This window comes from Notamacropus eugenii, chromosome 1 (genome assembly GCF_028372415.1).
Source record: "Notamacropus eugenii isolate mMacEug1 chromosome 1, mMacEug1.pri_v2, whole genome shotgun sequence".
Taxonomy (NCBI): Eukaryota; Metazoa; Chordata; class Mammalia; order Diprotodontia; family Macropodidae; genus Notamacropus; species Notamacropus eugenii.
In genome coordinates, this window is record NC_092872.1 from 98,470,702 (window position 1) to 98,497,946 (window position 27,245).

General features: G+C 38.1%; 1 long non-coding RNA gene and 1 pseudogene across 1 annotated transcript in view; one reads left to right on the plus strand and one right to left on the minus strand.

Moving 5' to 3' along the window:
• Positions 1-26,962, plus strand: part of LOC140505114 (uncharacterized) — a 95,595-nt gene extending 68,633 nt beyond the window's left edge. The window contains exons 3-4 of the long non-coding RNA XR_011967385.1: positions 20,012-20,141; positions 26,499-26,962. This is a non-coding gene — a long non-coding RNA (uncharacterized lncRNA). The remainder of the gene's footprint in view (positions 1-20,011; positions 20,142-26,498) is intronic.
• LOC140529028 (large ribosomal subunit protein eL8-like) lies at positions 8,938-9,743 on the minus strand (annotated as a pseudogene).
• Positions 26,963-27,245: the final 283 nt, after the last annotated feature.

Consider the following 27,245-nt stretch of genomic DNA (forward strand, 5'->3'; position numbering starts at 1 on the left):
AAGAAACTGATTTGAATTAGATGTGGGAGCCAGCAAGAGAAAGCAGAGTCAAGTGAATATGCATTTTCATTCCAAATGAGCAATATCCATCTCGTGTGCAGCTTTACAACAATTAAAAATTACTTTTTTTTTTTGGTGCTAATGTTAGAACACATTGAATTACCTCTAAATGACAGAATGAAAGAAAAGACTCGTGACTCCTTGCCCCTTTATTAAACATGAGGCAGTAGTTTCTTCCTTTAAGCATTATGAGAGAAGTTCTAAAAAAACCCTAGAATCTTCAATCTGAGGGCTTCAGGGAATCAGAATGGCCATCTATCTACTCAATCCAAACCCCAAAAGGAAACCTCACTACAACATACTTGACAAATAGTCATACTGATTCAACTTGAAGGCATCCAATTAGAAAGGGCTGGGAGTGGGCACTGCCTCCTGAGTCAGTCCACTTAAGGATAGCTCTAATTGTTAAGAAGCTTTTTTTGGCATCCAGCTCCATTAGCCTCTTTACAACTTCACTCATTCCTCTGAGTCCTACCCTATGGGGCCAAACAGAACAAACTTAATCTGTCTTCCACAAGAATAGCTCTGAGCCTTCTCTTTTCTCTAATAAGTTCCTCTTGTTCTTCCAACTGATCCTCATGACATGGACACAAGGCCTCTTGCCATCCTGGTTACACTGTCCACTTTACTAATGTCCATTCTAAAGTGAGGATCCCAGAATGGAACATAATATTTATTGTGCAATCTGTCCAGGAAAGAGTACAGAGTAATGATGGATCATCAATTTGTCTCTAGAAGCTAGACCTCTCTGTACAGCCCAAGATTGTGTGTCACCACATTGCTGACTCATGTTGAGCTTGTGGTCTACTAAAACTCCCAGATTTTTTTCAAGTCACTAGTTAGTTTTGTCTTTCTCATTCTCTAGTAATAAAGTTGACTTTTTAAACTCAAGTTGAAGACTATATGTATGTGCACATATATCCATTTGGCATAGGCCCTTAACCTGCCAAGATATTTTGGAATATTGATTTTGTCATCCAGTATGTTAGCTATTTCCTTCCCCCCTTTTGAATCATTGTGTCACCAAGGCAATATTCACAGCACCAACTGTGATCATGAATATGCCTGCATAGTTCAGAATCTCAAAGTATAACTGACTCTCCCCATAGAAGGCAGAAGAAAAATATTCATTCAGACACCAGAAAGCCAAATCTGTCCTAGCAACAATAAATCCATGAGAATAACCAAGAAGTCTGTACACATTTTCAAGTCTTTCCACAAAAGAACACTCTCAAGCAAGATGCCCTTCTCTCACCCACAGCAAACTGCCTGCTTCCTCTCTCTCTCCCAGATCAGACTCATCTGACCAAACTCCTCCCAGCTCTGCCCCAGCTCCACCCTTCCTGTTCCACCCATTCAGCAAGCTCCTCTCACCACATGTGACTTAGGCTTCCATGAAATTTAAGCAGGTCACAAGGGCCTATTAATGAAAGAGAAAGATCTTCAAATTAAGCAAAAAAGAAAATATTAACAATATAATCATCCACAAAATTTGGTGAATATACCCTTTATGTCTTTATTCAAGTTATTGATAAAAATATTAAGCAACATAGAGCCAAATGCAGTTCCCTGTGGCATTCCACTGGAAACTTCTTGGCAAGCTGACATTGAACTGTGAATGACTACACTTTGAACCTGACCATTTCTCCAGTTGCAAATTCATTTAATTGCATTATTTTCAAATAAAAGCAGCAAGGTGGTGTAGTGTGGGGGAAAAGGTTGGTCAGACCCTCAGGCCTATTGATCATAGCTGCTGCCTTGATATTTTCCTAGTTCAGGTGATCAGCTTTCTTTCGTATGTTAATATGTGAATTTATTATAGTCATATATATTCAGATATGCTATGTAATATATTTTTGCAGTCATATCCATTCTGTGACCCCATTTGGGGTTTTCTTGGCAAGAATACTGGAGTGGTTTGCTATTTCCTTCTCCAGCTCATTTTATAGATGAGGAAACTAAGACAAACAGGGGTAAGTGACTTACCCAGGGTCATATAGCAAGTATGTCTGAGGCTAGATTTGACCTCGGGAAAGGAGTCTTCCTGACTCCAGGCCCAGCACTCTATCCACTGTACCACCTAGCTACCATGTAATATATTAACAATACATTAATAATGTAGCAATATATGTTGACATGTTAATATGTATAATATATGTAATAATATAATATAATGTATACAATGTAACATGCATTGTATTAGGCAGGTAGGGATGCAGTAGCTAGAGCCTTGAGGTCAGGAAGACTGAAGTTCAAATCTAACCTCAGACACTTACTAGCTGTGTGACCCTGGGTAAGTCACTTAGCCTCTATCTGTCTCATTCTCCTCATTTTAGTAATGATAGTAATAATAGCACCTCCCTCTGTTATTGTGAGGATTACATGAGTATTTGCAAAGTGCTTGGTACAATGCCTGGTACATAGTAGGTGCTTAATGCTTGTTGTTGGTTTTTTTTTAATAGTATGGTATATTTTCTCAGATGCTTTGCTAAAAATCTAAAAAAAACATTTTCATAGTACTCTCCTGAAATACCAGTTGAGTTTTGTTGCTGTTCTTTTGTTTCGGTTGTATCCATTTGGAGTTTTCTTGGCAAAGATACTGAAGGAGTTTGCCATTTCCTTCTCCAGCTTATTTTTCAGATGAAGAACTGGGGCAAACAGGGTTAAATGACTTGCCCAGGGTCACACAGCTAGTAAGTGTCTGAGGCCAGATTTGAACTTGGGAAGATGAGTCTTCTCTGACTTCAGACCTGGCATTCTATTCACTTCACCACCTAGCTGCCCCAGTTTAGTTACCTAGTTAAAAAGAAAGGACAGAGGGAGGGAGGGAGGAAGAAAGAAAGAAAAGAAGAAAGAAAGAAAGGGAAAGAAAGAAAGAGAGAGAGAAAGAAAGGTTTGTTGTGATTTGTTCCTAAAGAAGTCATGCTGATTCTTAGTAATCATCCCTTCCTTTTCCAGATGGTCACTAACTATCACTAACTATATTTTCAAGGGAAATAAAGTCTCACTCAGTGGCTGATGGTTTCTAGACTTTGTTCTTTTTCTTTTATTGAAAAATAGGACAATTATCTTCCTTTTTCCAGAACTGCAGTCCCTCTCCTATTTGTTATGGTCTTTAATTTAGAATATATTGTGTGGTTGTGGTTTGTCCTTTTATCTCGAAGAGGACCCTAACATCAGGGCAGTGATGACATGACTTACAATTGACTTTGATTTAAATGAGGGAGGGCTGTGCAGTCACCAGCCTCACTTTCTCCTTCAGGGCCATCTGGGTCCAATGGCCAGATATTCATCAGGATGACTGAAAATGGCCTAAGATGCAGTGGGAGATCTTGGCCCTTTTAAGCTAAGGTCTTTTCAGGTTCTCACTTTTGAGTGAGGAAATGCCCATTCGGTGAATAGGCCTTTTTAAGAAGTGAGTCAAGGGATGGCCCCTTTAATAATAATAATAAAAAAATCAAACTGGGAAGGGGAGACCCTCAGGGTTGCTGGCCAAAAGAGAAAGTTACTATTTACATTCACTCTGAGCCAGAAGGGCCCCCAAAATAACCATTAAGTAGTGCTTAGGCAGGCAGGGATGTTTTGCTGTCCAGTCTCTGAGATCTAGAGTGAATTAGGCGTAAGGTTTGTTCTTTGAGAAATAAATCTACTGAGCAAACCCTAAGCTGACTAGTCAGCTTTTGGCCATCAAAATTTACCTTTCTTTGGGCAGGACACCCTCAGGGGAGGGGAGAGGAGAAGACTAAGGGCAGCTAGATGCACTGCCTTACTATATAGAGGCCTCAGGGTATAGTAGAATGACCTGACTTCAAATGCCGTCTCTGATAGAACCCATTTGACCTAGGTCAAATCACTTCATCGAGGTGTCAGTTTCATTATCTGTAAACAAGAAGGTGGGCAGCAATTGGCAAATGTGAGAGATGGGAATAGTTAATATTGGAGTGGTCAAGTCAACAAATCTTCATTAAGTGCCAGTTACCGAAAATACAACTACAAGCCCAAAACCAAAAACAAAAATGCAATAGCCCCTCTATTCAAGGAATTTATATTCTAATGAGGAAATGAAACATATAAATGGAAACTGTAAAGTGGGAGTGAATATTATCTAGGGGTTTGGTTGGAAGCAGGTATTCTTACTGGGGTATGATGGGGAAAGGCAGAATAGTCAGAAGTGGAAGCAAGAGAGGAAAGAAGATATGGCCAGACTGGGCACTTAGAATGGCAGTTTCATCTTTGTTTCTTGAAAGACGCATTCTACACTGTTGGTAGGGCTGTAAATTGGGCCAAACCTTCTGGAAAGTAATTTGGAATCATGCTAAGAAAGGGACAAAAATGCCAATATTCTTTGATTCAGAAATTAAATTGCTAGACATATACCCCAGCAAAGCCAACGATAAAAGAATATACACCAAATACAGCACTTTCTCTAGTCACAAAGAGCTAGAAGCTAAGTGGATTCTGACTGGATGATGGAGGGATTAATAAAGAAGTTGTGGTATGTAAATATAAAAGAATAGTACGGTTCTGTAAGAGATGATGCATATGATGACAAAGAACCAATGGAAAACTTACATGAATTTATGTAAAGTGAGCAGAACCAGGAGAACAATGTATAGAATGATTACAATAATATAAATGGAAAGAGCCTTCAAAACATCCAAGGTGATTATTGTTGGCATTAAAGAAGAACTAGGAGAAGACACCTCCTCTGACTCCTGGCTTCCTTGCAGGTATGGCAGGTTGCTATGGGTTTGGAATACAACGTATGTCAGATTGCTTCAACGTATCAGTTATTTTTCTGATCTTCCGTCCTTTGCTTTTGTTTTTATTTATTTATTTAAATAAGATTTGATTCCCAAGGAGAGGTGGTTTGGGGTTGAGGGGAGGGAGGACATATTTGGATATGTAGGTAATATAAAATATAGAGTTAGGCTAGATGACTTCTAAGGTGCCTTTAAGCTCCAGATCTGTGACACTTGGGATATAGCTCCCTGTTAGCCTTTTTGTTCTAGTCTGTCCAGGGCAAAGGTCATTCTCCTTGACAAAGAAAATACAAACCAAGCAAGAGTTGTGTTGCTTCTCTTTCTTCTTTTTGTCAAACAGCAAAAAGTCCTACATGTAGAAGGACAATGTCTTTCATCATGATTATTGAATTTCTTATGAAGTTATGCCACTATGAAAATTGAATAAGTAACACAGACCAAATTGAAATAGAAAAAACTTGTACATTTCCTGGAAACAGACCAAAAAAACTAGGCAGCGCTGCTAAAAAAGATCATATAGGGTTCCTTTTTTTAGTGAATCAAAGCCCCTTATGTCTGAAGGAACATTAAAATGCTGAAATGCTGGGGGCAGGGAATCATACAGGATATTGAAAGGGAGAGAGATGAAAACTCATCATCTAGAAAGGTGGCTAATCTGAATGTGAACTTAATTTATAAAGAAAACAGGAAAAGAAGGAAATAGCACTGGCTGAGGAAACTGAAGCAATGTAAATTGTTAACTGTTCTTTGTGCTGGTGACAGCTCCCATACAATTGTATGACATTTTTCTGACTTTTTTGGATATAAAAAAAAATACAAAATAAACCAACAACATAAATTTGCAAGATGAAGGAAATAATGAATTTATATAGTGGATAGGGCTTTGGAAAGTCTGAAAATTCAGCATAGACCATAGAGTTATTGAATCATGAGATTAAAAGGGATTTAAAGTTGCTACCTGCTTTATCTCTTTCCCCTACTGCCCTTCACTGAGCCACACTTGAAATCCTATTTTTCAGTAGTAACAATCTGACTCCTACGGTTTTTTCTTTAGCTTGATTCCTCTCCCCCTCTCCCCAATATTCTGGTATTAAAACAAGACACTCGTGTGTGTGTATGTGTGTGTGTGTGCGCGCGTGTGCGTGTGCATATGCATGTGCCTTTTCCTTTGCTAATACCATTCTTTCTGAAAACTTGTTCCTTATCTGTGATATGAAGGATTGGACCAGATGAACCCCAAGTTCCCTTTCATTTCTAAATTCTATGATATCATAGGATTCCTTCTCCATGAAGCCATCTAATATCATCTCAACTCAATATTGTAATGTCTTTACAATAGCAAGAGAGTAAAAGGTGACCCCTTATGTTAGATTCTGTTGTAGTTACTTATGTACATGTCTCATCTCCTCCAAAATATCATAAACTCCTAAAAGGCAAAGATTTGGTCACAGGTCTTCGTGACCTCCATGTGTCTTGCTAACAAGTGCTATATTTATATAGCACCTACTATGTGCCAAAGGCAGCTAAATGGCATGGTAGATAGAGTGGCAAGTTAAAATCCAACCTCTGACACTTACTAGCTGGGTGACCCTGGGCAAGTAACTTAATTCTGTTTCCCTCAGTTTCTTCATTTGTGAAATGAGCTGAAGAAGGAGATGGCAGACCACTTCAAGTATCTTTGCCAAGAAAACCCCAAAAGAAGTCATGGAGAGCTGGACACGACAGCTAAACAGTTATGTGCCAGGCACCATGCTAAGTGCATTACAAATACTATCTCATTTGATCTTCACTACAGCCTGGGCAAATAGGTGCTTTCCTTACGCACATTTTGTAGTTGAAGAAACAGAAGCAAACAGGTTTCCAACATCACACAACTAAGTGGCTGAGTCTGGATTTAGACTGTGTTTGAGTAGAGCTCACAGCCCTCTAATTGACATGTTCTTTGATCTTAGAAAAGATAAGTTGCATTCCTAACAGATATCCAGACACCCATATGACAAAATTAGTTTTAAAAATAATCTTGGAATTAAATTATTAATAATTATGGCCAGAAAAGAGAAACGTTGAAAATTTTCTTTTGTAGAACTTAGTATACATAGATAACCATGCTAATAAAAATAAAATATTATTGTACAAAAAAGGAAAAAGGTAAGGATTAATAATTTTAATTACATTGTTATTTTTTAAAAGGGGAAAAACATATCCACATATTGATTTGTTGCAGTAATGAGTAATAACATTACACTTTCCATTTTTGAGCCTTAACTTCTGCAAGTTTGTCAGTGACTTCATCAGAATTTCATCTTCACATATTCATATTCAATAGACTGTATAGCCAGATTAATCAGTCTATGTTTGCTTACAGTTGACTGAAGAACACTTTTTATTAATTTTAATTTCAAAAAGTTTCTTTCCCACAAAACAACAGATATACAACTAGTTAGGAAAGGTCTTAAACATAAATATACTTGATAGAGATTAGTAAAAAAAAAAATCCTCCCCTCAGGTGAATTTTAATAAAACCAAAATGTCTAAAAAAGGTACAGTTTAGGCAACTAATAACTCCTACCACTGATGACATTTCATTTTCTTGATTCTTCATTTTGAAAATAACTACAAAGAAGAATAAATGTCTGCTTTAAAGATATTGTTCAAATTCAGTAAAATATTTCACGTTTGAACTAAAATTTTCACTTATAAAAAATAATTAAATTCTTCAGGTCACACGCTGATTTGCTGTTTAAGTTTTAAACATGAATAAACCCCCCCAAGTAGTCATACACAATGACAACGGAAGTCATGGAAGTTTGGTTTTTCTCTTTACAATCACTGTGCTATCATCGTTTATTTTGAATTTACTTTTTAAACATAGGAATATGTTGGACGACAGGGGTTGGAGGCACAAACAGCGGCCTTTAAATGCAGATTGAACAAGTCTGAGCTGTTCTGAATTTGCTCTTGAAACAAATATGCATCATTTAAGTCCATGTTATTTAGAACTGAGGTCAACAGAAGGTATTCATTTTGAGGAGAGCACAATATTTTATCACTGGCATCCTCTAGACTTGCCAGTATGTGGCGATAATTAAAAGTTGATTGATAATAAAAAGTAGGTTTTATTATTGTTTTTAAGTTCTCTATGGACTATATAGCCCCTTGTTGTCGGCACCTGAGTTTGACTGCCCAGCCCTCGGTACACTGGAGGAAAAGGCACCCTACCTTTGATACCCAACCTTCAATTGCAAATATAAGTAAAATGTCATCTTCTTGAGGGACAGAAACTATTTCATCTTTGTATCCCCATTTCCTAGTACTGTGCCTTGAATATGGTGGTGACTCAATAAATGTTGAATTAGACTGCAGAAGTAAATGTTGTCCAGGACTAATGTGCAATTGAAAAATGAATGGAGGTCAGCTGTCTTGAATATTGTATAGAGGGAATTTATGCTTGACCCCTATACTGCATGGATGTTTTTCTTGAATATATCTCTGTGTGTTAGATCAGGAAAAATACTAAGAAATCATCTAGAACTCAAGAGTTTATAACTTGAGGTCCATTAATGTTTTTTAATTGAAAGATATATTTTAATATAATTGGCTTCCTTTATAATCCTCTGTATTTTCTTTGGCACCTTTTAAAACTTATCTTTGCAAGAAGGATTTCATAGGCTTCATGAGCTGGTCAAAGATAGACTCTTTTACTACGTGAGGAAACTGAGGTTTAGTGACTTGCTCAAAGTTCCCTCTCTGCTTAAAAGGCACTATTGGGATTAGAATCTTGACTGCAAGTCCATTCTTCTTTCTATACGTTGTAAACCAATCAATGAGGTAGTTATTGAGCTCCTACTCTGTGCCTGGTACTGTGTTATGCACTGAGGATACAAAAACAAAACAGAAATGGTTCCCGCCATCCAAATATTTACATTCTATTGGGAGAGACAACATGTTCATCTAAAAAACAGACATAATAGGGGGATAGAAGGAGGTTTACTAGGAGCAGCAAGTATAAGAGAAAAGCTTCACATAGAAGGTGGCTCGAGCTGATCTCAGAAGGAAACTAGGGGATTTTTTGTTTAAATTTTTATTTTTATGTAGGGAAAAATAAAATATATATTTAAGCCAATTTGGTTGCAAGTTCCTTAGCTTTTTGCCTTTTATATGAGCCACTGATTTTGGACCCACTGATTTTGGAGCCACCCCAGTGATGACGGATCTCATCATAGCTGTCGTTGTAATTGGTTTTGATGGCTTCTACCAGCTTAGGCAGAGCTCCCTTATCTTGAGGATTAATCTCTGTGAAGGTAATACTTGCACAGGTCTTTCTGTGAACTAAGTGACCCAGTCTGGCTTTACCTTTAATAATACAGTAAGGACCCCTCATTTTCCGGCACAAGGCAGGTAGGAAGACCACTAGCTCAATGGGGTCCATGTCATGTGCAATCAGTACCAATTGTGCTTTCTTGTTTTCTACCAGGGTAGTAGCAGTGTTAACACCTGCTCTGAGGACTGGTAGTCTCTTAGTGGAGATGTCTCCTTTGCCTGCAGCCTTTTGTTCAGCCTGAGTCAGCAGCCTTTGTTTCTTATCTTGCTTTGTCTCTGGTCTATACTTGTGAGCCAGTTTAAGCAGTTGAGTAGCTGTCTGAGGATCCAAAGACTGGGTGAATTTGTTAATTGCTGGTGGGACTTTCAAACACTTATAAAGGATAGACCTTTGATGCTGCAATCTGATGTACTGAGGCTATTTGACAGATTGAGTAAGGTCCCTTTTGGGCTCGATGTCCTGACAATTCCAAAGTTCTTGGGCCACTTCTCAAACAAAGGATCGACCACTTTCTTGGCCTCCTGCTTCTTTACAACAGCAGGGGCCGGAGCCACCTTCTTCCCCTTGGCCTTCTTCCCTTTTGGCATGTTGGCCAGCTGAATGAGAACAAAGGGAAACTAGGGAATTTTTATTTTTATTTTTTTATTTAACTTTCAACATTCATTTTCACAAAATTTTGGGTTCTAAAATTTCTCCCCTTTTGTCCCCTCTCCCCACTCCAAAACACCAAGCATTCTAATTGCCCCTATCACCAATCTGCTCTCTCTTCTATCATCCCTCTCTGCCCTTGTCTCCATCTTCTCTTTTGTCCTGTAGGGCCAAATAACTTTCTATACCCCTTTACATGTATTTCTTATTTCCTAGTGGCAAGAACAGTACTTGACAGTTGTTCCTAAAACTTTGAGTTCCAACTTCTCTTCATCCCTCCCTCCCCACCCCTTCCCTTTGGAAGGCAAGCAATTCAATGTAGGCCAAATCTGTGTAGTTTTGCAAATGACTTCCATAATAGTCGTGTTGTATCAGACTAACTATATTTCCCTCCATCCTATCCTGTCCCCCATTACTTCTATTCTCTCTTTTGATCCTGTCCCTCCCCATGAGTGTTGACCTCAAATTGCTCTCTCCTCCCCATGCCCTCCCTTCCATCATCCCCCCCACCCTGCTTATCCCCTTATCCCCCACTTTCCTGCATTGTAAGATAGGTTTTCATACCAAAATAAGTGCGCATTTTATTCCTTCCTTTAGTGGAATGTGATGAGAGTAAACTTCATGTTTTTTCTCACCTCCCCTCTTTTTCCCTCCACTAATAAGTCTTTTGCTTGCCTCCTTTATGAGAGATAATTTGCACCATTCCATTTCTCCCTTTCTCCTCCCAATATATTTCTCTCTCACTGCTTGATTTCATTTTTTTAAGATATGATCCCATCCTCTTCAATTCAATCTGTGCACTCTGTCTGTATGTGTGTGTGTGCGTGTGCGTGTGCATGTGTGTGTGTGTAATCCCACCCACTACCCAGATACTGAAAAGTTTCAAGAGTTACAAATATTGTCTTTCCATGTAGGAATGTAAACAGTTCAACTTCAGTAAGTCCCTTATGACTTCTCTTTGCTGGTTACCTTATCATGCTTCTCTTCATTCTTGTGTTTGAAAGTCAAATTTTCTTTTCAGCTCTGGTCTTTTCATCAAGAATGCTTGAAAGTCCTCTATTTCATTGAAAGACCAGTTTTTCCCCTGAAGTATTATACTCAGTTTTGCTGGGTAGGTGATTCTTGGTTTTAGTCCTAGTTCCTTTGACTTCTGGAATATCCTATTCCACACCCTTCAATCACTTAATGTAGAAGCTGCTAGATCTTGTGTTATCCTGTTTGTATTTCCCCAATACTTGAATTGTTTCTTTCTAGCTGCTTGCAATATTTTCTCCTTGACCTGGGAACTCTGGAATTTGGCCACAATGTTCCTAAGAGTTTCTCTTTTTGGATCTCTTTTAGGCAGTGATCTGTGGATTCCTTGAAGACTTATTTTGCCCTCTGGTTCTAGAATCTCAGGGCAGTTTTCCTTGATAATTTCATGAAAGATGATGTCTAGGCTCTTTTTTTGATCCTGGCTTTCAGGTAGTCCCATAATTTTTAAATTGTCTGTCCTGGATCTATTTTCCAGGTCAGTTGTTTTTCCAATGAGATATTTCACATTATCTTCCATTTTTTCTTTCTTTTGGTTTTGTTTTGTGATTTCTTGGTTTCTCATAAAGTCATTGGCTTCCATCTGTTCCATTCTAATTTTGAAAGAACTATTTTCTTCAGTGAGCTTTTGAACCTCCTTTTCCATTTGGCTAATTCTGCTTTTGAAAGCATTCTTCTCCTCATTGGCTTTTTGAACCTCTTTTGCCAATTGAGTTAGCCTATTTTTCAAGGTGTTACTTTCTTCAGCATTTTTTTGGGTCTCCTTTAGCAGGGTGTGGACCTGCTTTTCATGTTTTTCTTGCTTCTCTCTCATTTCTCTTCCCAGTTTTTCCTCCACCTCTCTAACTTGATTTTCAAAATCCTTTTTGAGCTCTTCCATGGCCTGAGCCCATTGGGTGGGCTGGGATACAGAAGCCTTAACTTCTGTGTCTTTCCCTGATGGTAAGCATTGTTTTTCCTCATCAGAAAGGAAGGGAGGAAATACCTGTTCACCAAGAAAGTAACCTTCTATAGTCTTATTTTTTTTCCCTTTTCTGGACATTTTCTCAGTCAGTGACTTGACTTCTGAGTATTCTCTTCACATCCACTTTGCCTCCAGATCCACCCAGCCAGCCAGCACTTGGGGTCTGAGATTCAAATGCTGCTTCCCAGCCTCAGGGCTTTTGGTGGGGATAGGGCTGTTATTCAATGTGAGATTAAGTTCAGGTGCTCAGGTGGGGGCAGGGCTGCCTCACGGGGCTCAGTTCCACCAGGGGGTTTATGCAGAGACCTTCAACAATGGATCTGGGCTCCTGCCTGCTTGGTGAGCCCTGGTCTTCTCCTGCCTCCGCTGCTACCTCCTGAGGGGGCCTGAGTTATGGGGGGACCCCACTCCCCTCTAGGCAAGCTGAGAAGAACCTTTCACCAACCTTTGGGGCTCGTGGGTGGAGGGACCCTCACGGCCACTGGAGATTCTGTCTCTGAAGCCTGCTCGGATCTGCTCCCTAGGTGCCAAGGCAGGGCTGGGCTTTGCTCCGGGTCTGGGGCACAACGGACCTTTTGTGAGAGGTTTTCAGGGCTCTCTGGAACAGAAATCTCATCTGCTCCATTGTTCTGTGGCTTCTGCTGCTCCAGAACTTTTTGGGAGTTCTTTTTAACAGATATTTTATGGGCTGTGGGTTTGGAGCTAGCATAAGTGTGTCTTTCTACTCTGCCATCTTGGCTCCACCCCCTGAAACTAGGGAATTTTAAGAGGTAAATGTGAGGAGCACATTTATACCAGGTTTGTGTTACAGCCAAAGACAGGCACAGAGATGAGAAAGGGTAAAATCTGTAATTTGATAGATTCTCCTAACTCTTTCTCCCTCTCATTCCTTTTAGGGGGCAATGAGTACAGATACAAGTCTTCTTCAATTGTATGAACTGGCAGTTAAGATCTATTCACCATCCTTGACAGAAGATCTAATCAGGTTAAAATTTATTTTTGTTAGGCAGTGAACAAGAAGTATGAAATGTCCTAATGCTGAAGCAAATTTGACCTCAGAGGTGTCACTAGAACTTGATAGGAAATCCTTAACCAGATCATAGTTCTAAATGGGTACACCTTATTCAAAAGAAATTGGATAGGTAGAAAGGGTAGAATATAGGAAATCCAGGAACCAGAGTTGAGAAGTATGGAGATATTTGAGTGAAGGCTGATAAAAGGAGAAGTAGAAATAAATTTTGCCATCAGAGTATGCAACAGACCGACTAGACAGAGGAAATAAATGAGGAGCTAGGGAAAGAGAGATCATAAGCCTAACATGTTGTAGTGATGGGGGATTTCAATTATTCAGATCTTTGGAAGTTCTCTCTCTGCCTAAAGCAGAATAACTGATGATTTTTTGAACTTGCCTTAGTGATAATTTCACCCTTCAAAAGGCAGAGGATAATTTTATTCTGGACATGATTTGTGCTATCAAAGATGATCTGGTTGCTTAGGTGGGAATGATGGGAGCCCTAGGGACAAGTGATGAATCTTTCCTAGAACTTGTGATAGAAGACAGGAAATCTAGCATAGTCTGATTTGTACCCTAGATTTGGGGAATACAGATTTTAAAGAGTTCAGAGAAAAAATAGGTATGATCCTGTGGACTGTCAGCCCAGAAGGGATGAGAGGTGTTCAAAACTGAAAATTTAAAGAAACAGGAAAAAATGGGATTTGTCTGAAGAAATGGTTATGAATACAAATCAGTTTATTTTTTAAAGAAATATACAGAATGTGGAAAGAAACTCCAGGTGCAAAGGATGAATATAACAACATGGTACAGTCCTATAAAAATAGTCTGAAGGATGAAAAAGCTCAGAATGAAGGGATGTTAAGAATAACAATAAAAATGTTAATTTTATTTATTTATTTATTATTTATTTATTTATTAACATTTATTAAATGTTAATATCAGGAGGAAAAGGAGAATCAAAGAAGGGAAAAGACTTTTTTGAGGGATGGATGGAATCATAATAACTGAAAACAGAGAGAAGGCAGAACTAGTTGGTTGTTATTTAGTTTTGTTTTCTCTGCCAAAGAGAATACCAATTACATTGGAAATGACATAACTAAAATGACTGACAGGTGGGGAGCACTCAACCAGCCTTCAAAGTCAGATCATCCAGCTCAGATGAACTATATCCTCCAGTACTGAAAGAATAGCAGACGTGATTGTCAAGATGCCATCAGTGGAATTCTAAAGATCATGGGAAATGGGAAAGGGTACCACAACATAAGGGTAAACATTTTTCTGATTATTAAAAAAAGGGAGGAAAACAAAGATTGCAAACTATAGACCAGTGAATTTTTCTTCCTGGGAAAATTCTACATCATATTATTAAAGAGAGAGTTGACAAATTCCTCAGAAGTGATTACAAGAAACAGCTTGGCTTCATCAATAACAGGTCATGCAGTATTAACCTCATTTCACTTTTTGATAGGTTCACTCAATTAGTAGATAAGGGAAATATTGTGGATATAGTTTACTTAGATTTTAGAAAAACCTTTGACACAGTATTTCATACCATTCTTATGAAAAATATAGATTAGTTAAGGACAGGACAATGATAAAATTATATTCAGATCCAACTAGTTGTTGGATGTCAGGATTCAAAAAGTAACTATTAATGGTTTAATGTCAACATAGCAAGAGGTCTCCAGTGAAATACCCCAGCTATCTGTGCTTGGCTTTGTGCTGCTTTTCATATTTGCCAGTGACTTTAAGAAAAGCATGGATGACATAGTCATGTGATTTTCAGATGACACAAAGATGGAAGGGATAGCTAACACCTTGAATGACAGAGACAAGATCCAAAAGGAACCTGTGAAGTTAGAGCATTGGATGGAATCTAATAAGACGAAACCCAAAAGAGATGAGTGTAAAGACTTAAACTTTGGTACAAAAAGTCAATTTCACAAGTAGAAAATGGGAGGGGAAGAATGATTAGATAACAGTTATTCTGAAGAAAAAGATCTAAGTTTTTCAGTATGAAAGTGACCAAGGAGTTTATGAGGGATCTTGTTGGCATTCTAGTCAAGAAGGAGTTGACATGAGAAGGTTTGACATAAATGTGGAATGAAAGGATCAAAAGCTGGATACCTTGCATGATTTGTATGAAATGCATACTATTATCTCCTGAAAGATGGAATGGCTGACTGATAAAATGCATGGTCGTGGCTTTGCAAAGGTTCTGCAATGCATGGTGACATTGGCCAAAAAGTGAGGAAGTTTCACTCAGGCTCCAATTGAGTGCTTAACACCACTGATGTAACAGAGGCACTGATATAATAGAGGCACTGATATGAAGCAAGCAAGTGTTTAATACCACTGATATGATAGAGGCACTGATATGAAGTAAGCATTTTTGGTTATTAAATATGATCTCACCAACCAAGAGAGTGACAATCACAGAGCTGAACATAGAAGGTACTTACATAATAAGGGTATGTCCATCAACATGGTGACAGCAGAGGACAAGAGGACCCTTTGAAAAACTGAGATATTCTATATAACACCTTCACTGAGAAGATGCCTCTCAATGTGGCTCATCTCTCCTGAGGTTCTTCCCCAATTGATTTCACCCAGGAGTCTGATCTCTGGAATGGGATGGGGGGAGACCTGGAGGGGAAGGAGTGAATAAGAGATGACTACATCTGTCATTTTTTTCTTTTTTTGTAAAAAAATGAATAAATCACTTTTTGAAGCAAAAGGTAAAAGAAAGCTCAATATGCAGTCTAATGTATTAAAAACTGTTATCTTGTACTAAATTCAGATAATTTTAGCCGTGGCTAAAAACAAGGCTCTGAAAGTACAAAGAGGAGAAAGTATTATTGGAGTGGTCTTTAATACATACCTGTGGAAGAGGGATGGAAATGAAAGCCTTAGGGGAAAAAAGGAGCTTCTAGAATACAGGTGTGTCATGCAGGACTTGAAATAGGCAGAGCAACAGACACAGGAGGAAACAGCTGACCAAGAGCTGGTTGTTGCCATCAGTTTAGATAGACCAATGAATAGAATATTTCTTAAGTGTTTAACATGTGATGGGTACTGTTCTAAGCCCCAGGAACACAAATGCAAGAAAACAAAGAGGTCTGTACTCTCAGTGAGTTTACGAAGTAAGTAAAACAAAACATAAAGAGAAATGGGAAAGAGAGGGGTCAGGGGGATCAGGAAGGGGTAGCAGGAGCAAGGTTGTTGGCAAGGAGGTAGAGCAGTGAGGAGAGTGCCTTTTTTAAACCCTGAAGAGGAGAAGGGGAAGAAGGTAAGCCCAAAGATGAGGAAGTCATACATATCATCATCATCATCAACAGTCATTTTTGTTATTTAGCTAGCATTTATTGTACCTTAAGGTTTGCAAAGAATTTTATAAATATTATCTCATTTTATTCTCACAACATCCCTAGGAGGTAGGAGCTATTATTATCCACATTATATAGATGAGGAAACTGAGGTGGGCAGAGGTTAAGTGACTTGCTCGGGGTTGCACAGCTGGTAAGTATTTGAGGCTAAATTTGAACTCAGATCTTCCTGACTCCAAGTCCAGGGCTCTGTCCACTTTACCACCTAGTTGCCCATTATGATACTTTACATAAACTTTCTAAACTAGGAAGATTGCAAGACAGCAGCTGTGGTCAGTAGAACTGAGGGCCAATCAGAGCTTTTTCTGATATAAAGGATATAAAAGGATATAAAAACAAGGAGAAGCTGGTTTTTAGTCAAAGTTTTAAGGAACATAATTATTGACAACTGTCTACCTTACCTCAAAATAACTTCAAATCAATTTATATTTTAAACTTATGTTATCCTTCACTTCCCAGGATAACATTTCTACCCTTAGCAGGGAGATGAAGTATTTTCTGGCTGAAGTGTTTTTTTAGGTTCTTTCAGTTTCTTTGTTGTGAATGATTTACATTAGTTAAACTTCTGAGGAACAGGATAATCTATGTTGATGTCTTCTCTTTTATCTATTTCCCTTTTTTTCAATATCAGTGGCTTCTTTAAATAGGTCATATTGGAGAATTGCTTAAATTGCATGTCATCTTCCCATTTTTATTCTTCTAATTCACTATTGATTTTTATTTTTGTTCTCATAAGTAAATGGGCTGATGTGCACATAGAGATAATTCTGGAATGATTCTTGCATTGTTAGAGGATTATTTCCTTCCTGTTAAAATTGATTTCATTTTTGGTGATATTTGGTGCTCTCCATGTCTTCTTGAAGATAGCATTCATGATAGATAGGCATGAGGCTTCTGAAAAGCTATTAGCTAAAGGCTATTAGATTTTTCTTATTTCTGAGTCATATTTTTCACTGCCCTCCCCTATGTCTATGTTTTCACTGAAGTCACCAAGTCATAAAATATATGCTGATGTAATTCAGAAGGTCTTACTGAGAGTTTTATAGAATATTTTTATCTCTTCATTGTCTGCTATAAATGTTGCTGCACAAGTGTAGCTATCTTCATGGCTGCCTTTTTATAAATACTTATCATATGTATTGAAATAGATGATCTTTATTTACATAATAACAACTTCATCATCTCCTTTGTTTTCCTCTCCGATTGAACTAGTTTCATTTTGTCTTCTGGTTTCATTCTTGGTGAAAATGTCAATATTAATATGATTTCATTCCTCCAGTAGCATTTGTCATAAAATAAGCATCTCAGTATTTATAGCATCAACAATTAAATTACTTCTTATATATATCAATTAGCTAACAAGTATTACGCATTTACTTTGTACCAGGAGAGCTAGCCTGGGAGGTAAGAATATTTGGGTTTGTGTCTTACCTCTGACTTTTACTGGGTGTGTGACTATAAGCAAATCGCATAACCTATCATTTCCCAATCAACTCTCCAACATTATCAGTTGCAGCAAAGGTGCCAGCCTGCATAGGTAGAGGGAGTTTCCTCATGCAGAAATTCATTATATCAATGAAATCACAGGTTCAGTCTCTATCCTGTGTACCAGTTCTGAAAACTAACTGATTCTTGACAAAAACTGATCCTCTTTCTGCTGCTCTGCCACTGTCACTGCAGAAGTAGGAAGAAGTTGTAGAGAAATAAGGATCATTTTGTATTTTTCTTTGTCTTGCATGAAGTTTTATATATGACCCATCACGATCTGGAGGTAACTCTAGTTTCTCAAATGGTATACCAACACAGTGCAAGCCCTGCTATTGGAAAAGCTCCATTTATTGTCCTCACAACTGACCAGCTCTACTTTCTGAGGATTAGTCTACGTAAATATGGAAGTTATCAAGAAACTGTACCACTAGGTGAGGAATGCTTTGACTATGGCAATCCATGAGAGAGAAAAACATATATTGCAACAATTTCTAAACAGTCCTTGATTAAAAATAGAGTTATAGAATCCACATTAGCAGACAATAGATGTCAACCAATGCCCTATCCTCACAGTTTCTTGATATCTTTAATGTAGATTATTTCCCTCTCCATTTTTCATCAGACATTAGGGTACCTTGGACCCTTACCATCATTCATAATTCATTCACAATTACTTGAACTATGAAATGGTTTTTTCTGACTGACCCTTACCTCTTGTCCTCTTTCTTCCTTCCCAAACAAGTTTTCTAGCCTTCATCACAAGGTCCTCTCCTGGGTTTGTTCCTAACTCTCCAGATTTATCCTTCATGTCTCAGCAGCTTTCTTACCCTGGGAAATCCCTCTGTCCTTCAGACTCCCCAGTCTGATTGATGCGTTCTTCCTGAACCTCCATTTTGTGGACATGCTCAAATCATCCATGTTCCTCCCTCTTTTACTCTTCTCACTGCTCCCCTTCTGACTCTTCTAGTAAGCCTCTTCTCCTGGAAGATGCCTCTGCCACTGTGGTCTGTTTCCCCTGGAAGATCCTGTTTGAAAGCAGGAGCTTCCAAAGAGAAAGGTAGATTAGAGAAGGGAAGAGCTTGTTAAAATGCTATCTAAGAATGAGATTTTATTTTCTTGATGACAGATTAATATTAGGAGAATGAAAAACTATTGCTGAAGAGTATAGTACATCTAACATGGGCTGGTAAAAATGTATTTGTTTTCATAAATGAAGACTTTTCTGGTGTCCCACTTCATGCAGGTTCCAGTGACCTACCAACCAAACAAGATTGCCCCATTTTGTTTTCCATATATTTTGTATTTGCTTGAATGTTACATGTTTTCGCTCAATAGAATATAAGTTCCTTGAGGACAGGGATTTTCATTTTTGCCTTTGTATCCCTAAGACCTAGCAAAGTGCTCAGTAGCTTAGGGGCTCAATAAATACTGGTTGTTTGTTGCATTCTGGATTCTATGATAGGCACACTTTCCAGTAATTACAAAGGGAAAAATAGATAAACAAAAGTCAGTTTGGGTTCATTGGAAACAGATCATAGCAGATTAATTTAATTTCTTTTTTACAAGATTACTAGAAGATTGAGATCTAGTATGTTTGCATTTGAGTGAGACATTTGACAAAGATGATCATTTATGAACAGGATAGAAGGATGTAGGATAAATTATCGTATATTTGGGTGGATTCAAGAACTTGCAAAATGACTAGACTCAAAGAAAGTCATTAACATTTCAATGTTAACTTGGAAGGTTGTATTAAAGAAAGTGCTTCAAAGATCTGGACTTGACCATAAATTAAAAAATTATATACACAATAAATTTACAGATGATGCAAGATTTGTGATAGGTAGAATGGTAAATGACAGGATCTAGACAATGCGAAACAAGTGAGAATGGTGAGTAGAATCTAAAAAAAAGTTATTTACAATCATGAATTTTAAAGCCATCAATGAAACCAAAAAACATACAAAATATGTGTGTGACCTTACATAGAGTCCTTAGGATTTAATAATGTGTAGAAACTCACAAATTTACAAATAACAAAATAAAATGATTTTGTTTATAGTAACAACAGTCATGGATCACATTTATGTAAACAATGCCTTAAGATTTATGGATTGTTTTACATACATTATCTCATTTGACCCTCACTACAACCCGATGAGGTCAGTATTATATACTACAGGTATTATTTGCCCCCATTTTACAGATATGACTCAGAGAAAAAGTGATACATATAGGTAGTACATGAAGAGGAATTTGAGAAAAGGGAATTTGTGCCTATTACTCTATCTATGATGCCATATTACTGCTCTTTTGTTCTATCACCCTTTCCAGGTCCACCTGAAGTTCTACCAATAAAATGAAAGACAATAGGAATAAAAGGAAAGCTCTACCTGGGTCTATCTTTGTGTGTTCAGACAACAGTTCCTGTGATAAATATCTGGGAGTTTGAATATACAGAAAGGTAAGTATGAATTAGTAGTATCACAAAGTTATATTAATACAATCACAGTGTTCAAAATAAGTACGATGATAACCCAAGTTATCTGTGTATTCTGTCCTAGTCGGATTGTCTGGAATATTTGTTTGGTTCTGAGTACCATATTTTAGGAAACCAATAACAAACCAGAATGTGACCAGAAAAGAACAGCTAAGATGAGAAGGGATAGGTAGCACAGTGGGTAGAGTTCTAGACCTAAAGTTAAAAAGACCTGAGTTCAAATTTGTTCTTATGTTTGCCTCAGCTTCCTCATCTGTAAAATGGGGATAATAATAATGCCTACCTCCCAGGATTGTTGTGAGGATCAAATGAAATACTAATTGTAAAACACTTAGCACAGTGCCTGGCACATAGTAAGTACTATGCAATAAATGTTAACTATTACTTATTATTATGACTAATCATGATACAAGGATCAGTTGAAGAAATGGAGGTTATTTAATCAGAAGAAAAGAAGATTGAGGGGTGGCACAATAGTGTTTTTGAAAAACTATCATATGTAAGAAATATGAATCACATAATCTATTTGATGCTAGATAACAGAACCAGTAGTGATGGTTCTGCAACCAGAAATTGCCCAGAAATAGAAGAAACTTCCTACCACAGCTGTAGAAGGAAACGGACTCTCCCTCCCTGGAGGTCTTCAGGTGAAAGCTGGATGACCATTTGTTGGGGATGTTTTGGAGGGAATTACTTAATTTGAAAATCAATGTCTCTTGAAGCCTTTTCCAGCTCTGAGGTCCTGTGGTTCAGGAAGAATCATTCAACTGAGTTATCTCAGGGAAAAAGGGCCAACCCAGCAAATTAAAGTGGGGGAATTATATTTCTACCCTAATCCCCAAGGTGACAGGAATACCCATTGAAATACAAATGGAAAAATTGCTTTATTGTTATGCTTTAGTAGCTTAGAAAGCTTTTTTAGGTCATGGATCCCAAGGCTATGGTACTTACTACCATTACCTGATAGCTAGAGTATACGTTGCTAATTAGGTGCAATTCTCAGACATAACGGATCACTTGCCAACTCATGTCATAGAGGAGTATACTGTGTATGGTTTTGTGGAGAATACTCTGTTCCTTCCTCTGCTGCCCAGTGGGCACTGACTGACTGGCAAATTTGAGGCCTGCAGGTTACCCTCAATCTGGTTTAGGCCATCTGTTAAGATGGTTTTACCAGGGTGTGGCCACTACTCATACTACAGCTTCTTGGAGAGAGTTGAGTGAAGGTGGACACCAAAGGTGGATCAATAGCTCTGAAAAGGGCTTGCAACTCCTCACATCAGAGGTTCTAGTCCTCCCTGAACACTCCATACACTCCAGATATTAAATAAAATCTTCTCTAATCATTCTTCATTCTGATGATCCAGTTTGCACATTTGGCCTCTCCCAATTTTTTCTTTTACATTTTCTTAATGGTTTGTTAGGAAGGCTATTCTCTGACATGTTCTGTTAATTCATGGGACCATAGATTTAGAGCTGTAATGAACCTCAGAGATCATCTAGTGAAGCCTCTTTATTTTGTAGATGAGGAAACCAAGATCCATAAACATTAAATCACTTGGCTAAAGTCACAGGGCATTAAATTGTTGATCTGGGATTTGAACCCCAATTTTTTTTGTTAGCTCCAAATTCAGTTCCCTTTCTGCAAATATCACACTGTTTCTCATTTAACTTAAAAATGCTGCAGCTTCCTTACCCACTTGTGTATTCATAAAACATGTGATTATTTGCAATGATTTTTTTATGAAGGCAAGGACGTCATTTTGAATTGTGCCAGAGCACAGCTTCTAGCTTCTACCACTATTTGCTAAGGGATGTCTTTCAGGTCCAGAAGAAGAAATGTATTTGAGACATAAGGAGCCTTTCTAGTTTGCAGCATTCCCTTATTCTTGCCCAGACTTGAATGGTATGGCTCCTGTGGAGGTCAGTGTGATCTTAGCTGTAATAGAATAACTATATTATAAACTCCTGGGCACACTTTTTTTTTTACTCAGACAACATGGATACTCAATGCACTATGTGTGGTATTGCTACATAAGAAATTGAAGTCAGGAAGACTAAATAGTCCTAATTAAACTTAGGAGAAACACATTCTAAGGGTTACCCAATTTTAAAGGCACTCAGCAATCCATTGTCAATATATAGTAGCAAAGGACAAGATTTAAAAAAAAAAAAGTAGAGAAGTTTGCAAATAACAAAATTAACCAAAAAAGTAGTTGATGAGATAGTAGTTCCTGTTGACCCACATGCTTGCCACCTCATTTCCAGAAAATCTTTATGAGAATTATCTCTGCATAAATTGAGGATATCCTTGATTTGAAAATAAATAAATAAAGCTGACTTTTTCAGATCATTTCTATAGCTAATCCCATACCACATAATTAAATGGCAGAGGTGGATATAGAAAACAAACTCTCACTGTCCATTGTTCGTTGATTAAAAAGCAAAACAAAACAACTATTTGACTCTCAAACCCTTTTGTCAGTGGTTCTTATAACAAGAAGGTCCTTTGTTCTTTTTATAGGATTTTTTACTTCTTTGGCTCATAGTCTCATCTGGAAAATCAATAACTGACATCATCCAGTATGCTGATACCCTGGGAAACACACATTTCCCAAAACGTAGAGAAGAAAAGTTTTATTTAAAGACAAGAGAACGTTTAAAAAAAAATAGAATGTCAGATTTGGAGTCAGATGATGAACTCAAATTGTAGTTCTATGGGTTTCTAATTTTAAACCTTGGACAAAACATGTAACCTCCCTGGGACTCCCCTGGAACTTTCTCACCTGTAAAACAAAGGGTGTTCGACTAGATGACCCTCAAAATTACTTTTAGCTTCAGATCTATGGTCTTATGATCTTAATGTAAACCCTCTAATCAAAGATCCTATGCTAAAGATTTATATAAATTCCCAATCATTGATAGTGTGAAATAGGTAGGTTATTCTCTTTCATAACTCACTCCTGTTCTCAAGTTTTGTTACCAAGCATTGTTCTTTACCTTAGAGCTGGCCCTCCTAGAATTCTACTTTCTTCTGGCAGACAATCTAAGGGAGTTATATTCCAAAGTGGTCCTCCAATTTTTCAAAACCCCAAATAAGCATCACCAGAGGTCGCTCTCCAACATATCTTCATTCATTTCACCTCCCAAAATGGGACACGGGCAACTCTCCAGTATACCTAGCTCCTTCTGCTCTTCTCCATGATTCCTGGAAGGTGATGGCTGAACATCGTTCTCTGTCCTAACCTCTCATGCAGTTCTGCATTGCTCCCCAGAGTTATCACTAGACTTTGCTTTCTATTGTAGCTTTCTTTTTTGTGGTTCCTTAGTTTTGTTGTCGTAGAGTTATTTTTAAGTCATGTCTGTCTCTTCATGACCAAATTTTGGGTTTCCTTGGCAAAGATACTGGAGTGGTTTGCCATTTCCTCCTCCAACTCATTTTACAGATGAGGAAACTGAGGCAAATAGTGTGACTTGCCTTGAGTCACACAACTAGTAAGAGTCTGAGGCCAGATTTGAGCTCGGGAAGATGAGTCTTCCTGATTCCAAGCTCAGTGTTCTTTCCATTGCACTACCTACCTATGACTCCCTTAGTTTCCCTCAATCAATCAACTCACATTTATTAAGCGCTAAGCATTATACTACGTGCTAGGAGGGGCAGAGACAGAGATATATTATCTCATTTTATCTTCACAACAACTCTGAGAGGTAGATACTATTACCATCTCCATTATATATTGAAGAAACTAAGACAGAGTTAAGTGATGACTTTCTGTATAAGCAAGGACCTTGGCACCCAGGATGACCTGCTGGTACAGGTTCTTAGATCTGCTTTTCTAAAAGGAAAGCATCTTTTTAAGGGATCAAGGATCACTTTAATCAAGCACATGTATCATCCACTTAGTTCAGGGGAAGAAGTCAGCACCCTGAACTTCAGAGAAAATACAAACCGAAATTACAAGCAGAAAATACAAACAGAAAGACCTACAGGCGGGGCTTCCAACTCTGACCATAGATAATACATGTGTACGTGTGTTTGTCCTTTGCTGCCGAAGACCATGCCATCAGAGAAACGATGACATGACTTGCACTTGACTTTGTTTTGAGTGAGGGAGGGCTGTGTAGGTCACCAGCCTAACTTCTCCTCCAGAGTCATCTAAATCCAGTGACCAAATATTCATCAGGATGACTGGAGATGACCCAGGATGAGGCAATTGGGGTTAAGTGACTAGCCCAAGATCACACAGCTACGGAGTGTCAAGTGTCTGAGGTGACATTTGAACTCAGGTCCTCCTGACTCCTGCACTGGTGCTCTATCCTCTGCACCACCTAGCTGCCCAGACAATATATACAGTGTTACCAGAGAGGGGAAGCACCAACATCTGGGTTTTCAAAGCCAGGGGGCTCCTTAACAGCTACCCAGAATCTCATTTGGCCTAACCACACAAACACTCTTGCAATGATTTGAACCCCAAAGAAAAACCTCACCTCAGAGTATGCATGCACTTTTCAGAGCCAGAGGGCATGACCCTTTTGACCCGGTGCCTCAATAGCAATTAACAAAAGGATTAGGCTTTCATACAAAACAAGCCTCCCCTAATCAAGCTTCCCTTAATAGCCCCACCTGAGGCCTATTCATAGGGGATGGGGAGAGATTTTTAACTCCCAGTATACTTTTCCAGAGACACACTGCTGGTAAATGTCCAAGGCTGAATCTGAACTCAGTTCTTTCTGACTCTATTCCCTCTACCACCTAGCTGCTGGAACCACAGAGATAAAAATATTCCTTGTTCTAAAATACCCTCAGTTTATCAGGAGAGTTGATACGTTATATGACTATAATATGGTATATCTATCTATTTTTCAATAAATATTTATTAAGTAACTACTATGTTCCAAGCACTGAACAAAGCTCTGGGGATACAAAGAAAATCCCTATCCTCAAGGAACTTACATGTCAAGGAGACAGCATGCAAAGGAGTACATACAAAGCAAAGTGTATTAATTAACAGAGGGAAGGCACTGAAATTGATAGAGGTTGAGAAAGTCTCCTTGTTGAAGGTGGGGTTCTAGTTGGGACTCAAAGGCAGTCAGGGAAGTCGGGAGATGGTGTGGAGGAAGGAGAGTATCCCAGGCATGTAAGACACCCAGAGAGAATGCCTGGAGTCAAGAGATGGAGGGTCCTGCTTGTGGAAAGCCAGGAGGCTAATAATTTCAGGTAATTCTGGAAAGGCATGCTAGTAGCTGAAGGGATTTGGAAAGATCACACTGGTAAGTCTTTTTGATTTAACAAAAAGTTTGTTACCTTTCCTAACAAGATTTCCCCGTTGTTGGGTACAGACTTCATCACCACAGAAAGAAATTTTCTGTAGTTTCCCTGTATGAAAAAAGAATCATTTTCCTCTGCCTTGTAGCTTCAGTGGTGTGGAACCAGATGAGTGACTTCTTCCTGAGGCTACTCCCCTTTGTTACCTACCAGTTTTGCCAAACTGCAACCTCACAAAAGCTTGTTCAGGAGCTTTCTGTTCCACTCTAGCTTCAAGAGGATCCTTGTCATCAAATCTAGAGCCAGATATTGTGACTACCAGCCTTCAAGTCAGAGAGCAGCACAAATTTCAGAAGGAAGTACAAACAGGGCAGTTTGATTACTACCATATAAATTTTAATACACACTTGAAAAAACTGTGCAAGTTTCTAGTTTCACATACAATGCTCCTTTTTGTTGTTTGTTTATTGGAATGCTGTGGATGATTAAGTTCATAATTAAAAAGAAAAAATTAATTCTTCATTCTTTCTCTTAATATCTTAATAATATATACAAAATGCTTTACAAATCTTAAAGGGATATGTAGATGTCAGTTGTTGTTGTTTTTATCATTATTAAGTACTCTCTTTTTTGGCCAGACACTTCTGATTTGTTCAAAACTGATAAAATACCCTAATTTCTCTCTCATGTTAAAGAATCTCTCCTAAGCAACTGTGAGGGATTATTTAGATTATTCAAAGCTGTCAGTGATCTTGACAGTCATCATTCTTACTTAGGCATAAAGGAAAAACTGTGTATTCCCCAAAATGCATTTCTTCAAAGGACACCCCTCAATTTTGGCAGTACAAAAGCCCAACGTGCAATTTTATTCCAAAGAATGAAAAGCGGCCTTCAAGGCTCTCCCTCATACAGTACGTCTCTAAAGCATACATTGAGATACATCTAATTCCATGAGAGACATAACTTACATAGCTTTTTTTTTTGAATTTTATTGACATCTTTTGTTTTACATGTGATGTATTTCCCACTATATTCTTCTCTCTTTCCCTTCCCAGAGAGTCATCCCTTATAACTACAACAACAGAATTAAAAAAGGAGGAAGATGAACAAAAAACCAGCCCAACTGGGATCACCGCTTCAAAGAAACCTGATATGATATTTAATATTTCCACTCCTGTGAACCTCTGCCCCATCTTTGGAAAGGAACAAGGGAAGCATCTTCTCTTATCTCTTCTTTGGGGCCAGACTTGGTTTTTATAATTTTGTGGCATTCATTTTGTATTGTTATATATTATAGTTTTTTTCTGGGTCTACTCACTTTACTTTTCATCTGTTAAGTAAATCTTTCCATATTTCTCTGTACTGATCATGTTCATAGCTACAACACAGTAATATTCTGTTACATTCAGATGATAACATTCTCAGTGGACCACTGAGTATCAGCATCAAAGAATATATGAAACAGGTATTTTCCAGTGTGACCAAGGATGCCTTGAACAATGACCAAATGGAAAAGAAATCTTTCTTCTTTTTAAGTTAACTTATTTTTAGTTTTCAACATTCACTTCCTTAAGTTTTAAGTTTTCTCCCCCTCCCTCCCAAGATCACATGCAATCTGACATAGGTTCTACATATACATTCCTATTAAACATATTTTTGCATTAGTTATGTTGAACAGAAGAATTAGAAGGAATGGAAGAACCATGAGAAAGAAAAAAAATGAAACAAAAAGAAAGAAAATAGTCTGCTTTGCTCTGTATTCAAATGCCATAGTTTGAAAATCAATCACTGTCAAGGGTCTT